Below are 14,055 nucleotides of genomic sequence, written 5' to 3' on the forward strand. Positions count from 1 at the left end.
ATAGGTCCAGGTCCGCATAGGACAGCGTCTGGGTCCGGACTCGGACCGCGGTCCGCCTATTAGTGACCTCTGCTATATACGTTCTGCTCTCCCGGAGTACAACAAATAAGCTACCAAACGTCAGTTTGAAATACAGTTGAAATCAAGTCATCTATATCATTTTTTATTTTTTAGAGCAATTATCTGCCAATACTGATATGATTCCAACATCATCATGCGTCCCTACTAATTACACAACAGTGCCAGTTCCACGTGCTCATCTTTGGAGCAACACTGACCTAATTAACCAAAATATCATGCTCACACATCCATACATATTTCTTTGCATCAGTATTGGATATATAAAGTGACCTCATGTCCTTGGTGACCCATTTATTTTTACTTCATAAACTCCAGAGCTTTAATCAATCTTTTGCACACACAGTTCTTAGGTCCACACAAAATTAACATTCATCAGACTCTGCATCTGTTTGTGGTCACCTGTACCACCATGACAGCTCTGACATTCGGCACAGCCATGCCACATGATACACACACACACACACACACACACACACACACACACACACACACACACATATCTGAGTTAGTACTAGTTATTCATTTAGATTATTCATGAGATTTTTTAAAAAATAACAAACTTTTATAAAGAAGAAGAAAGTCAAAGCTCCCATGTGGACAATCATCAGCCTGCAAAATGTGAATGAGTGAGCTGAAAGTCAGGTTCAGGTGCTTTGTATCTAAAAACAAAGCTACAACTATGAATGCACCTTTAAAACTAAGTGAAACTGAAGTGCAATCAAAATACAATAAAAAATAATAAAATGTAATAAATATAATAAATAATAAAAACTACTAAATATTTCAAAACTGTCACTGATAAACATGCACATAACATGTAGTCTGAAATTGCTGAGAAGACGTGTACAAATAGCTACCAATAGGCACCCTGCTGACAGCTCTATCACTATGGATGGCTTCTAAAATAAGGACAACACACACTTTTTCCATACTTGCCACGAATGAGAGCAATTGTGTAATACATGTGGGTTATATTAAGTAATGAGAGCTTTATGTCTGATATGTTACTTGCATGCTAAGTGCCTGACTGCAATCATATAAAATGCATGGTACAGACGTAGAGAAAAGCCCTGAGGCAGGTCTAATAAAGCATGTCTATCTCTGAAGCCATCAGCAGGCCTGTTTCAGAGCTTGGAGGAAACCACTTCAGTTCAGACAGTCGCTCCTTTGTTTCCATGTCGACGTTTGGAGCTTGTTGCTCTCGGGGAGAGCCCAGATAAAAGGCAGATTGTGGTTAGCCTTTCCTCATGATATCAATTTGTGTGTATGCTCTTTCAAGTAGCTTGTGTAAATATAGTAGAGTCTCTGGGAGACACGCAGGGCCTCGATCATCTACTGTAAGACGTGCCACTTTGGGGTCGCAACTGGAAGCGCTAATTTTAGCAGCAACTGCTCCAGCTAGACAGTTTATATATACACATCAACATGCACCATGCATATCTAAGCTACTGGCCATGCTAAACTTGGCCATGCTTAGCAATGCTCCAGTGCCAAATTATATGAAAGCTGAGCACGGCCTTGACAATTTCTAATTTCTTGTGTGCATCTAAAATCTCCAAAGGAAACATATCTGAAGAGAATGGACACAACATAATCCACCTGCATAAGGAAGGGGAAAGTAAAAAAGCGTTTCAAAAACTGAACTTAAAAAAAATCATTAAAAGAAAACTGGGAATCCTAACAACCATGTGAGATCTGTTAGATCACCAAAACTGTCAAAAACAGATTAACAGTATTAAAGCTTTCAACATTGAGAGACTGGAGAAAACCAACCTCCACTCTTGCTTCAGATCTGAAAAAAATTCACAGGTCTTTTCACTGTGAGAAGACAATAACACTATGAGTCTAAAAGGATGAGAAGCTGTCAAGAAGCTATTAGCTGTGAGACTGAGAAAAGACAAAGAAAAATGAAAAAGAAAAATGTTTGTACTAGAACACAAAACTGGACATCTGAGACGTGATTTTATGGACTGACATAGTAAACTTGTGATTGGGATTATTTGGATTTGGAAAAATATGCCTCCAGATTTCTTTTAAAAACTGAAAGCAGGCCTCCCAAAAATAATGAAAGCTGTAATAAAGGCACACTGAACACTGAAAATTTTGATATTATATTTAGTGGTTGGGGTTTTCGTTTCATTTTTGGTTAAATATGTGTTTTCTGCCTTATTCCTGACACTAAAAAAAACTGACTTATTTTCAATGGATATTTTAGGTGGAAATTAAATTAAAGGGTGGTTTCTGACTTTTGCACAGTATTGTATTCACTTTTGCAACACACCTTTGATATAGTATTTATATATATTTCATACACTATTTGTACAGATTACAGTGTCATACAGTAACTCAACATGGTGTGAGTCAAGTGTTAAGGACTGCAGTTTGCATGCTGCTAATTGGTACAGCTTCCATTACTTGTTAGCAACATTAGCCTTGTAGCGCCAGTCCAAAAATACAAAAGCAACCTAGACACCAAACAGATCTTGGCTGATTGCCTATTTTTTGGGGTAAGAAGAAAGTTGTGCAAATTTGATCTTCTGCCAAACTACTCCTTTAAGCCTCAGGATTCCAGAAATCACTAATAGTACTACTTAAGGTGGGAGTAAAAGGGTGTGGATCTGTACCGGGGTAGCTCAGCCAGGCTCCCCAAACAAAGCATGCTGTAACATGTAACAACAAGTCTGGTATCGTCAGACTTCACAGAGCACTAGAACTTCTAAGGTTACATATAACCACGCCGGATTTCTCTGAGATCTTGCTGCGGAGAGAAAACCACTTCAAAGCGCAGGGTTTCCAGGCAGGTTCCTGCTGCTGCTGAGGGAATATCCTGAGGGAAGGCCATCCCTGTGCCCTTCCCTTCCCCTCCCCTTCTCAAAAACATCCACACGCACTCTCCGCTGTTTATTACCCATTAATATTACAAAGGACATTTGCCCATTCTCACCGTACGGACTTTCAAACCATCAAAAGGACGGTCATCCTCAGTCTGGAGTGCTTGGAACGTGTCAGGAGGATGCACAGACGTGGCCGTGGTGAGGGACGAGGGACATATACTCGCTTTTCTCCCCTGTAGCTGAGTAGTAAAGGCTGAGCTGGGTCTGTTCTTTATCGCGCTGCGGTCCCTGTCAAACTCATCATCCTCAGCGCTGGAGCTGCACCGCCGCCCAAAAATGAGGTCACTCAGAAAAAATGAAAAGTGAAGCTATAAATAATATAAAGCTACTGCAGCGAGCGCATTCTGAGAACAAGGTATTTTCAACCCATCGTCTCCGCACACAAAAATGGAAGTAAACATTGGGGAAGACAAACTCGTGCCTACAGAGTGTGGACATGTTATGAGTTCTATAAACAAACATTTATATATATGAACAAAAAAAGATGACTGGCTTGTGTCATGGGTTCCTATGACTAAAGACGTACAGTAACCAGTATAGATCCAAGCCCATTAACTAGCCTGAAAAACAGCCTGAAGAGATGAAAATACTACAGTGAAGGTCACTGCTGAACCCCAAATGCCACCTACAGCAACGTACAGCTAATCAGCCAGTAACTGTCAGTTTTAGAAATGTGTACATTTTGGTACTCTAACATCCACTGTACCTAAACTGTGCACCATCCATCTAAATTATTCAGAATACCACCTTCTTTGCTAGAACGTGTATATATAGACACAATATAATCCCAGAAACAAGTCTACATATCAGCACTAAACGAGCATATGCAGCATGTACTATTGAACAAACACGGCTAATTCAATACCAAGCTAATGCTATCACAGGAACGGATGAATGTGGATTATATGCCAAGATGCAGCTAAAAATAACCACAAAGCAGCATTTTCTTTAAATTCAATTGGAATAAGCTGTTTTTTTCCCCTTTCTCTCGCTCTCTCTTTTTCCCTTTCCCTCTCTCGTCCAACATGAAAGCTTTAGAATTGGGACAGCGCAGCCTGCCAAATAATGTCTTTCTGAAGCTCTAGGCAGGCAGCCAAAAAGAAATCTGTAAAGCAAGAGGAAGGGCAAGCATCCATTAGGCTTTAATGCAAACTCGGCACTCTGCTCCCTCTCTCCAGTTCAAGTCAGGCCAACTCAGTGGCACCACACATGCAGTATGAGCACACATGCACATTACTAATATTAGCACACTGCCCTGAGGCATAAGTTACACACCTTAAGAATATTATAAAAAAAGAACGGAAGAAAACTAGGACACAAAATACTTCAGAGTATATTGTTTGTTTATATTATTTATATTATTGTTTGTTTGTTTTATAATGTCATATTCTCAATTGACCAGTGTGTTTTTATTGGGACTCTCTGGCCAAAAGGAAAGCATGCAACCATCTGTCGTAAACATGCATCCTACAGCAGAGATGCGTTAGTCAATAATACATTAGAATTCTGTCAGACAGCATCAGAACCACCTTCTGATGACGTATCTTGAAGGTGGGAGGAAGAACTACAACTGCTTGGATTTCCTTCTCGCCGCAGAAGGAAGGCAAATAGTTAACGGTACTGCTAGGAAGCTGAATACCTTATTGTACCTGTATAACTGTAGGAACTGTAGCCTTCAAATTACCTTTACAATGGAGATAATGGATTACGCAAACATGAGAAATCACTCATCAGGTGAGGAGGACAAACAGATAAAAGCTATCTAGATACCTGGCTATGTAGATATCTTACCTCATCTGATTCAACTTTACGCTGTATAAAGACAACCACTCTTTTCTTGCATTTTTTAGGCTGCCAAGGTGCTCTTAGGCTAGCTTGGTTATATTTATTAGCCTACAGATCAGTGGCTAGGCTAGCAGTCAGGACTGGTCAACACTACAGAGATTCCCAATGGTTGCATGATATATTTGCAATACCTGCTGAGTACTGTTGATGAATAAAAGCATAAATAATAAAAAACTCTCACACCAAAAAGGCTGAGGGACATACAACCCCATTTCCAAAAAAGTTGGGATGCTGTGCAAAATGTATATGAAAACAAAAGGCAACGATGCACAAATCATTTTAAAAACCCTATATTTAATTGAAAATAGTACAAAGACAACATAACAGATGTTGAAATTTTGAATTTGAATTTGATGCCAACAACATGTTCCAAAAAAGTTGGGATGGTGGCAACAAAAGGCTGGTAAAGTTGTGTAATGCTAAAAAACACCTTCTCTGGGCCTGGGCTCATTTAAAATGGACTGAGATGAAGTGCAAAAGTGTCCTGTTGTGCAACAAATCAACATTTTAAATTTTTTTTGGAAATCATGGACACTGTGTCCTCCAGGCTAAAGAAAACTCAGCTTGTTAACAGTGCACAGTTCAAAAGTCAGTATTCATGATGGTATAGGGGCATTAGTGCACATGGTATGGGTGACATGCACATCTGTGAAGGCACCATTAATGCTGATCGATATATACATGTTTTGGCAACATATGCTACCATCCAGACGCTGTCTTTTTCAGGGAAGGCTTTGCTTATGTCAAACCACATTCTGCATGTATTACAACAGCATTGCTCCGTCTTAAAAGAGTCTGAGTGCTAAACTGACCTGCCTGCAGTCCAGATCTGTCACCCACTGATAACATTTGGTGCATTGTGAAATGAAAAATACAACAAAGGAGACCCTGAACTGTTGAGCAGCTGAAATCCTATATCAAACAAGAATGTAAAAATATTTTACTTTCAAAACTACAGCAACTGGTCTCCTCAGTTCTAAAATGCTTACAGAGTTTGTTAAAAGAAGAAATGATGTAGCACAGTGGTAAACATGCCCCCATCCCAACTTTTCTGGAACATGTCAATGGCATCAAATTCAAAATGGACATATATATTTTACAAAACTACTAAATTTTCCCAGTTTCAACATTTGATATGTTGTCTTTCTACTATTTTCCTTTAAAAATATGGTTTACATGATTTGCATATCACTGCATTCTATTTTTATTTACATTCTGCACAGCGTCCCAAGTTTTTCAGAAATGGGGTTGTAATTCTGTGCAACAGAACTGTATAGCAAGCTATTACATATTAAAGTTTTAGGCCTCAATGCCCCTTTAATACATTACACAGTATCTCGCAATTGTAATATGTAGCAATGTAAACGCAATACTTACATTTTGTCCATATTGTGCAGATGCAACACTGTAGCTTTCAGTATCATATGTAGATTTTTTAATGCAGAAGCATCACCGTCAATGGTTTTTGCAAAACCACAGAGCAAAAAATGTGGAGCAAACAGATTTGTAGAAGCTGCAAAAATGACTCGGGAGCAGTGTATTTACGTGCCAGTTTAAGCGTGACAGGCTCACTCACTGTCCCTCAGACAGTAGCAAGCAAAGGCACTGCACTATTATTGAACAGCACTCTTTGTATTCTCCCAGCCCAGCAAAGAGTGTAATTTCTCATTGCTGGAACTGTTGCCAACTCATGGACGATTTTTGGCTAATTTTGGTAAAGAATTCTTTGTAGCTACTGTGTGACTCAATGCCATCTGTCAAAAGTACAGCTGGTTCAATTTCATTTTTGTTCACACTGTTTTTCTTCTTTATTGTTTGGACAGCCTTGATCTCTCATGCCTTTCTTTCCAAGCATATAACAATGCAGTTGACAGTTGGTGTTTTTGAGTGTCCTATTAAATGGTGCAAGATTTGGTTGATTCTTGTGATTGGAGCTGTTCTGAAACTGAGTCTATGAAATGTTTGTATGTGTTAAAAGGACCCTAGCCAAGGTGTAACCAAGGGGTTGCCAGAGCCAACCTCCTGTGAAGAGTGGACACCGTCCTAGCCAACCCAGTTAAACTAAGACAGCCAGCTATCATCAATAAAGCAGTCATCATAGAAAAATTTCGCTAGTTTGTGTGAACGGTTTCACAGTGAAAATCTGCCATCAGGGTTGTCACCATTTAGTTATGATTTGATGCTGCACTCAATAATCAATGTATCTCACCAGCGAGTGAATACTGCCTCAAAGTGTTCTTGTTCATTTTCTTAAGAAAGCAGCTAAAACTGGCCTTCTATATTAGCAAAACACTTAAAAGCAGCTAAATACATATGTACCTTAGTGCAGTCCAGATTTCATCAGAGGTGAATTCAGTTCCTGCAGATGCTACAGTAGGTTAGGTTGTTACCCAGCCAAATATTCTCTCGATGTTACCACATACTTTTTCCTAGCAGTTTGCCACAATATAAGTCCTGGGTCCAACCTGGTCATACCATGGAAAATGTTCCGCCTACGCCCCTGCATATAGAAATAACTGAGTTTAAAGTAATATGTAAGCACTATTAAAGTTTCTAAATGTACCATTCACTATGCAGACTATACAGTCCAATTATGCAAACTATGCTGTAAAAAACAGCCTATTCAGCCTAAAGCAATTTAGCCCTATCCATTCACACTGAAGTTACAAGTAGTGTTTTAGACTTAACAGTGTAGGACAAAGACAGCATGTTTCACTCTAAAGGATAAACATAGAGACATAGAGACATAGAAAAAAAATGAATTATAACTATTTTTGGCACAAAGTACAAGAAAAAACTTAAGATATGGGAGCTTTGAAGTTAATCAGCTTTCCTAGTGTTGTAGTGATAAACTATTACTTTGGGCTACACAATATATTCTATGTTAATCGGTATTGCAATTATGGATGTGCAGGAGCACTCTGCCTGAGTTGCCAGTTTTCGAAGACTGAACCTGAATCTCAGATTTTGGTTGTTAAAAATGGTTCTTATTAAAAAGCGATCCCAGAATAATAAGCCATCATTAACATACCAAAATAGCTTTACTTAAGCATCTAAAATGGTATTATTTATTTTAAAAAAGATATACTATGAAATACACTGAAGGCATCAGAAATGTAAATTATACTACAATGTAAATGTTTGGCATTACCACTCACTACTACCTGACCACATTCGACACATGTAAATGCATTTTGTCATGTAAACAGAAATGCATCAATTACCTGCGTAAACAATTAGAGCAGCTACAGACAAAGCAGATGATTCACTGTCTGTCTTAAGCTGATTCTTTTGGTAGTTGTCAGTGTATAATTTCCAGGTTGTGACAGCTGAGAAACTATGTTTACAGTAGGTTAGCAGAGGAAAACCTAAAAAATGTACATATTAATGTGCTTTTTACATGGGAAAGTACTCATCTGGTGACATCGGGGTTGCATTTCAATGAAAAGCGTAATTAAAATACAACAAAAGTACATCCAGATACAACCCGGGCATGAGACATATGCTAAACAATGTGTAAACAAGCTCATTTCTGTGTAAATACCACAGGGCCATTTTTAACCATCACTGATTCACCAACGCCTGTTTAATATATAGCAGGGTATATTGCAATCACAGTGTAGTAAAATACTACTATTGTGTCCATATTGTACAGCTCTATAACTTTCTGATTATTAATAAGAGTTTTGTTCCATAATGCCCTCTCTCAACTCTGCAGAAGCCAGGCCACATGGGATAGCTGGATTAATTTCTGTCTGACTTCTGAGACACAGCAGACTGCAGCTTTTCTCCTGTCACCACTGCAGACTTATCAAATGACTAGAGAAAGAGGCAACGTTGCTTGACCTTCAGGAGGTCAGCAAGTCCACAGATCCAACAAACATACCCCAGATGATGTAATAACTGCTGCAGAGACGCAACATTTGTAAAGCCCCGTCCTCCCCATACATCCCTGTATACAATGAAAACAAAGTGGATAAAAGTCAGCTGTGGAGTGGAATTTGTCTACAACTGTTTACAACCGCTTCTGGCCTAATCTCTGTGAACCTTTTCAATCTCTGCTCACGTCGCGAGTCTGTGTCCTTCCTCTGAGCGTAACGGACGACTACAACACCCTATCAGACCAGACGATCAAAGAGGATGTTCATCATCAAGACTCTGAAAATGACTAGGGCCATAAAAAAAAAACGTCTAGACATATTCCTGAGTTTTATGGCCCTAACCTCTGCTGCAAGCAAAATAAGTCAGCTAGGAAACCTTCACACACTCACACACTTTGTATCTCTCTCTCTCACACACACTGAGTATCAAGCAGGGCTATCAATAGGACTTAAATTGGCAGTAATTATCAATAATGCATATTTTATATATATTTTTGACATTTAATAAAGGCTTCCTTCCAATATAAGTGTAGTATATAAGAATATAAGTATAGTATAATTTTTGAAGGGCTATGCATGGCCAAAATAATCAAAGATCACTCTAACAGTAATAAAACTGACAGTGACAGCCCCACAGACAAGTCCAACTCACTTTCTGAATGACAGCTCAGTCTTTATTGGCTCTTCTTACCACACATGCGAAGCAAACAGGGCCGTTACTGGCTGAAGAATGGCATTCACCAAAACCTTTCTTTTGCCTCTCTGTCCTCCCTGCACAGGCTGCCTCCACTATTAGCGGACATGTGGCAAAGTCCACCTGCACTAGTGACAGGAAGTAGCAGGCAGTGATGTAACAGCGCTGATTACATCGCTAGCCTTTGCGCTTGCATAACAGGCTGTCGAGTGCTGACCTAAACACCTGGATCAGTTGCATCACTTAAACAGCATGCAGGTCACTAGACCTACTGTATAGAAATAGCAGCAGCACCAAGTTTAGCTGCTCTTTGAGGAATTAACAGTTTGAGGCTTCACCTTATCAGCATCAACAGCTAATGTCAGCAATCACCAGGTCCTTCTGGTGTACAACAAGAAAAAGCTCAGATTGTTAGTTTAGTTTTGAACGTGTTTCGGATTATTTGGATCAAGAAAAGCAGAAATGCAACCAACTTCTGAGACTGAACTTTACGATTTCTTTCAAACACTGAAAGCAAGTCTCCCCCAAAAAATAAAAGATGAAGGTAAAAGATGGACACACTAAATGCTGGAAAAACTATATTTGACTGTTCAGGCCTTTGTAGTTTTTTTGTTAAATGTTTTCTGCTTATTTCCTGACAATGAAAACTGAATAACTTGTACCTATTGGCCATTTTGACTGGACATTAAATAAATGACAGGTGTTCTGTGACTTTAGCCAAGTGCTATAAATACATAAGATCAAAAAGCTCTATACTATGTAACTACTTTGCACCTTAAATGGTTTGTTATTGTGGATGTTTTGTGTTACAATAAGCATGGCTGACTACAATTTAACATGACAGTGCTTCGCATGTCCTATTCGACTTCACCGTGTAGGTGAATGCAGAGGGCAGCCATTTTAGACAACAGGTGTTGTGCTGAATTCTGCGTAAACAGAAGTTGGATTCTGTGAGAGAGGCACAAGTCAGTAGGTCATACTGTGCTCTAAACCACATAAACAAGTCTCTACATCCTTAATGAAGACCTGGGTGGGGTTTGAGCAGGTTGAAAAGTTTTGAGGATGTATTTATGGAAAAGACTTGGGTGACTATTGACTAATAGTGTTTGTTAGCAACATTAGCCTTGTAGCAAAATTTGAAGACCAAACGTTTCTTGGCTGATCGACATCTATTGGGTTAAGTAGAAAATTGTGTAAATTTGCTTTTTTGCCAAAACAATCCATTAAAACTTTAGTTTATGAACAATATCAGATCAGCATCAGCCGACAGTGAAGGTCTTTGTATTGATAAAAAATAATTAGTATAATGTCATCTCTACTCAGCAGTTTAAACTATGATTCAATTGTATAAATAAACTACATAAAGAAATTAATGAACACAATAAATTCACTTAAAAAATCCTAGTTGACCAAGAACACTATGAGTGACAAGTCTACGGCTAACAGAAGGCGTAAGGGTGTGTATTCCTAGCTCTTCCAGAAAAGTGGCTGGGCTGAGTGTGTGTACAGCAGCTCCTAATCCTCTTAGCCTCTCTCCTCCTGAGCCCAGTGCATATTGGGCACCTTTGAACAGCCATGCTTTAATAAGACTTCATTCTTACACAAAAAAAGGCCTGGCCTCATTGAGAGAGTGCGCGTGTGAACCAGAAAAAAGAGAGAGAGAGAAAGAGATGTGAGCCGACACCAATACCCAGCTCTACCCATCCCCTCGCGGGTAAGTGAAATGGCAAGGTAACGCTGTAAGAGGTTTCAGGAGCCAGGACACACTAAAAACAACAGCAGCAGCAGCCATTGCGATGCAAGATATCTGCTCATTTTTATAAGGGCTGTTAGCATTTGTCTTATTTGCTCAAATTTGACTCTAAAGAAACTTTTCCCTTTTAAAAAGCAGCACATTTTGTTATAGCCATATATAAGTAGATTAAATAAGCTTCATCAAAATGTACTTCAGTAATTCAATGGCAACATAAACATGAAAATCACTTCAGTTCACTTCAATTTCAGGCAATGAAACTGAACACTCAAAACATTCAAAAGCTGCATCTGAACAAAATGCCTACAGTTGTGGAGTCAGTGTACAATATAAGCAGCTGGGCTTCAGGATGGAACTAGGGGTGGTTTGAAGAGTCAAACTAAGAAAATGCTGTTAAAGAAATAGTGATGTTAATCATTCATTGCATTAGCGCTAAGAAAACTCAGGGAAACTCTTGGGTGCAAGCAACTAAAGTAATCAAAAACAAAGTTTTCATCTTTGGCTTGTTGTGGTTTCATTACTCAGGCCAGAAATAGTAAATCCATTTTAAAATCTATGAAAATGTAAAATTATTCGCTTTCTGACGTCTAGCCCTGTTGTCTCTGTTCTGATGAGGTGCTTCCAGCTAAGTAGTTTACATAAATGCATCAGGCTGGATAAACTGCAACACAAGACTGCTATAGAAGCTGCGCTGGTTTGTGTTCATGTATGCTGCTGAAATATGACCATGTTTTACAAGCATAAATCAGCTTTGCTAAGTTTTTTTTCCAAGTGCTTTTTAGTTCGGTCTGCCGAAATACTTTGCCAGTTGACGGTGGCTCATGTAGCGTGTGAGACTTGTGTAATGTGCACTTCACTATGTGGAAAACAAGAGTTTTTGACCACCAGGCTTTAGTTACATTAGCCTCAGTGCAAAACTAAAAAATCCAAACACACCAAAAATGTCTTTATTTTCCAACTAGATTTTGGGTTAAAAGTACAAATTGGATTTTCCAAAGAAAAAAAAAAAAACTCAAAACATGCTGAAGCAACAATACATTCCCACAACAGAGCAACGGTGCTGTGTAATGGGGGAGAGAGAGAGAGAGAGAGAGAGAGAGAGAGAGAGAAAGAGGAGGAGAACATAACAGAACCACAAAAGTGCATCACCTGGCCAAAAGCTGTTGTAGCAGTCATCGTGAAGCCTAAAAATGAGTGTTGTGCAAAAGACCACCTTTCATGTACTCACTTTTCAGTCAAAACCACCACTAATTTCTTCATTTTGTAGCATCCAGACAAAAGCAGAACAGAAAATAACACAGAAGTCTCAAAAACTAAACATAATACTAAATTTTGTTCCACTTTTCACCTTTATTACCACTTCCAGCTTTGACTGGAAATTAAAAGAACAAAATCATTTCTCTCTGAATTTTAGTAGTACTGTGTCTGTACCTTAGTTCTTTTTTGTATAGGTAACAGTATACAGTGTCAGAAATCACATAAGCAAGTCTATTTGAGATTACTTAACTGACTTGACACCAATGAAAGTAAATGAGTTTGAGGCAAATTTGTGTGATATATAAGGTGCCGTTACGTGTTAGCAACATCATCATCAACATATCATGTAGCTCTACTGCAAAACTAAAGAAGCAAACCTAGGACACTAAAGAGGTTTTGGCTTGGATTATAGGGACAATTGTGTATGTGTTTCTTTACAGAACTACTGCTAACAACGCAGACCAAGCGCAGAATTAAAGTGATCTTAATCATAAACAATGAGCAATGAGATCCCAAAGGGCATGATGAGCAAATTAAAGGAGCAGATTAGGCTACCTTGAGTGGTCCTCATTAAAACGCTATGCGGTGGCAAGCGTGTTATTCTCCCCTCCAAACGTAAACAAACGGCACATCGACAGCTCCCACAAGCAAAGCTCAATATTTACACAGGCATATGGAAAAGTCATGCTTAGATTCCACCATCTGCGCTTGGCCCAAAACAACACACAGACTCCCAGTTCTGTAAGGAACTTTACGATTCCATCTCATGGCCCAAAGGGCAGGGGCCTGCTGACAATGTAAACGACCCACGGGTCACAAGGCGAGGACAGTCACTTCTGAAGTTGTGGTGGTTCAAAGTAAACGGCTACATCTCAGAGGGGCTTGCTGGGCCAGAACAGTGGAAACGGAAGCCCTTCTATAAATAAATGGGAGTAAAATGTATTAGGGGCTTGGCACGAGAGAATACCACCTACAGAGAAGATGCAGCTGATTGAGGGGAGATTCTGGAGCCTGGCGGGTAGAGGAAAGGCAGCCCACCCAGAGAGAACATCACTGAGGCACGTTGTTGGAGTTGGACTTGTAAACACTAAACAGAGAGGCGGGAAAGTGCAGAGATCTGCAGGAGTGGAGCCAGAGATCAGCGGTGCATGCCAAACGCCAAACAGTGACATTACGCATTCACAGACACAAACCCACCTGCGCTAGCATTATATTTGTGAGCTTAATTCAATAAAGTCTTGCTCCCTCATGCCCAGACAAAACCACCGGGTGTAAGAGCGTCTGGTGGAGAGATAATGGACAGGAAAGCCATGGCTACCGCTGAGGTGAACAGAAACAGGCGGGAGCACTTCCTCTAGCATTGAAAAAAAAAGACGAAAGAGAAGAGTGGAGGGGAGAGAGAACAAGCCATACTGTGACAGTCCTCCCTAGGGCTGACAGAAGTGTGGTTTTCAATAGCAGTCACAGCAAGAGTTCACTGTAATCTGTACTGAACAAAGAGATGGCAGACAGAGACATCAAAGACCAGAGGACATAGGAAAAGACACTGCATCCATGCCAACTGGCTAAATTAACGCCAAAGCATAAACAGGAAAAAGAGCCTTTTGGTGAAAGGGATATCGCCATATCTCACTGAAACATTTGGACTGC

General features: G+C 39.6%; 1 protein-coding gene across 4 annotated transcripts in view; it reads right to left on the reverse strand.

Annotated features, from left to right (window-relative positions):
- jmjd1cb (jumonji domain containing 1Cb) overlaps positions 1–14,055 on the reverse strand; it is a 187,651-nt gene that overhangs the window by 86,363 nt on the left and 87,233 nt on the right. Inside the window, exon 1 of one of the 4 annotated variants that reach the window (XM_036572267.1) lies at positions 9,393–9,499. The exons of 2 other annotated variants lie outside the window; for them this stretch is intronic. The gene's annotated coding sequence lies outside the window, so the exon portion shown is untranslated. Of the gene's footprint in view, positions 1–9,353; positions 9,500–14,055 lie in introns of those variants that run through there. One more of the 4 variants, XM_036572266.1, reaches the window with a different exon arrangement.

The sequence above is a fragment of the Colossoma macropomum genome, unplaced genomic scaffold (genome assembly GCF_904425465.1).
Source record: "Colossoma macropomum unplaced genomic scaffold, Colossoma_macropomum, whole genome shotgun sequence".
Taxonomy (NCBI): domain Eukaryota; kingdom Metazoa; phylum Chordata; class Actinopteri; order Characiformes; family Serrasalmidae; genus Colossoma; species Colossoma macropomum.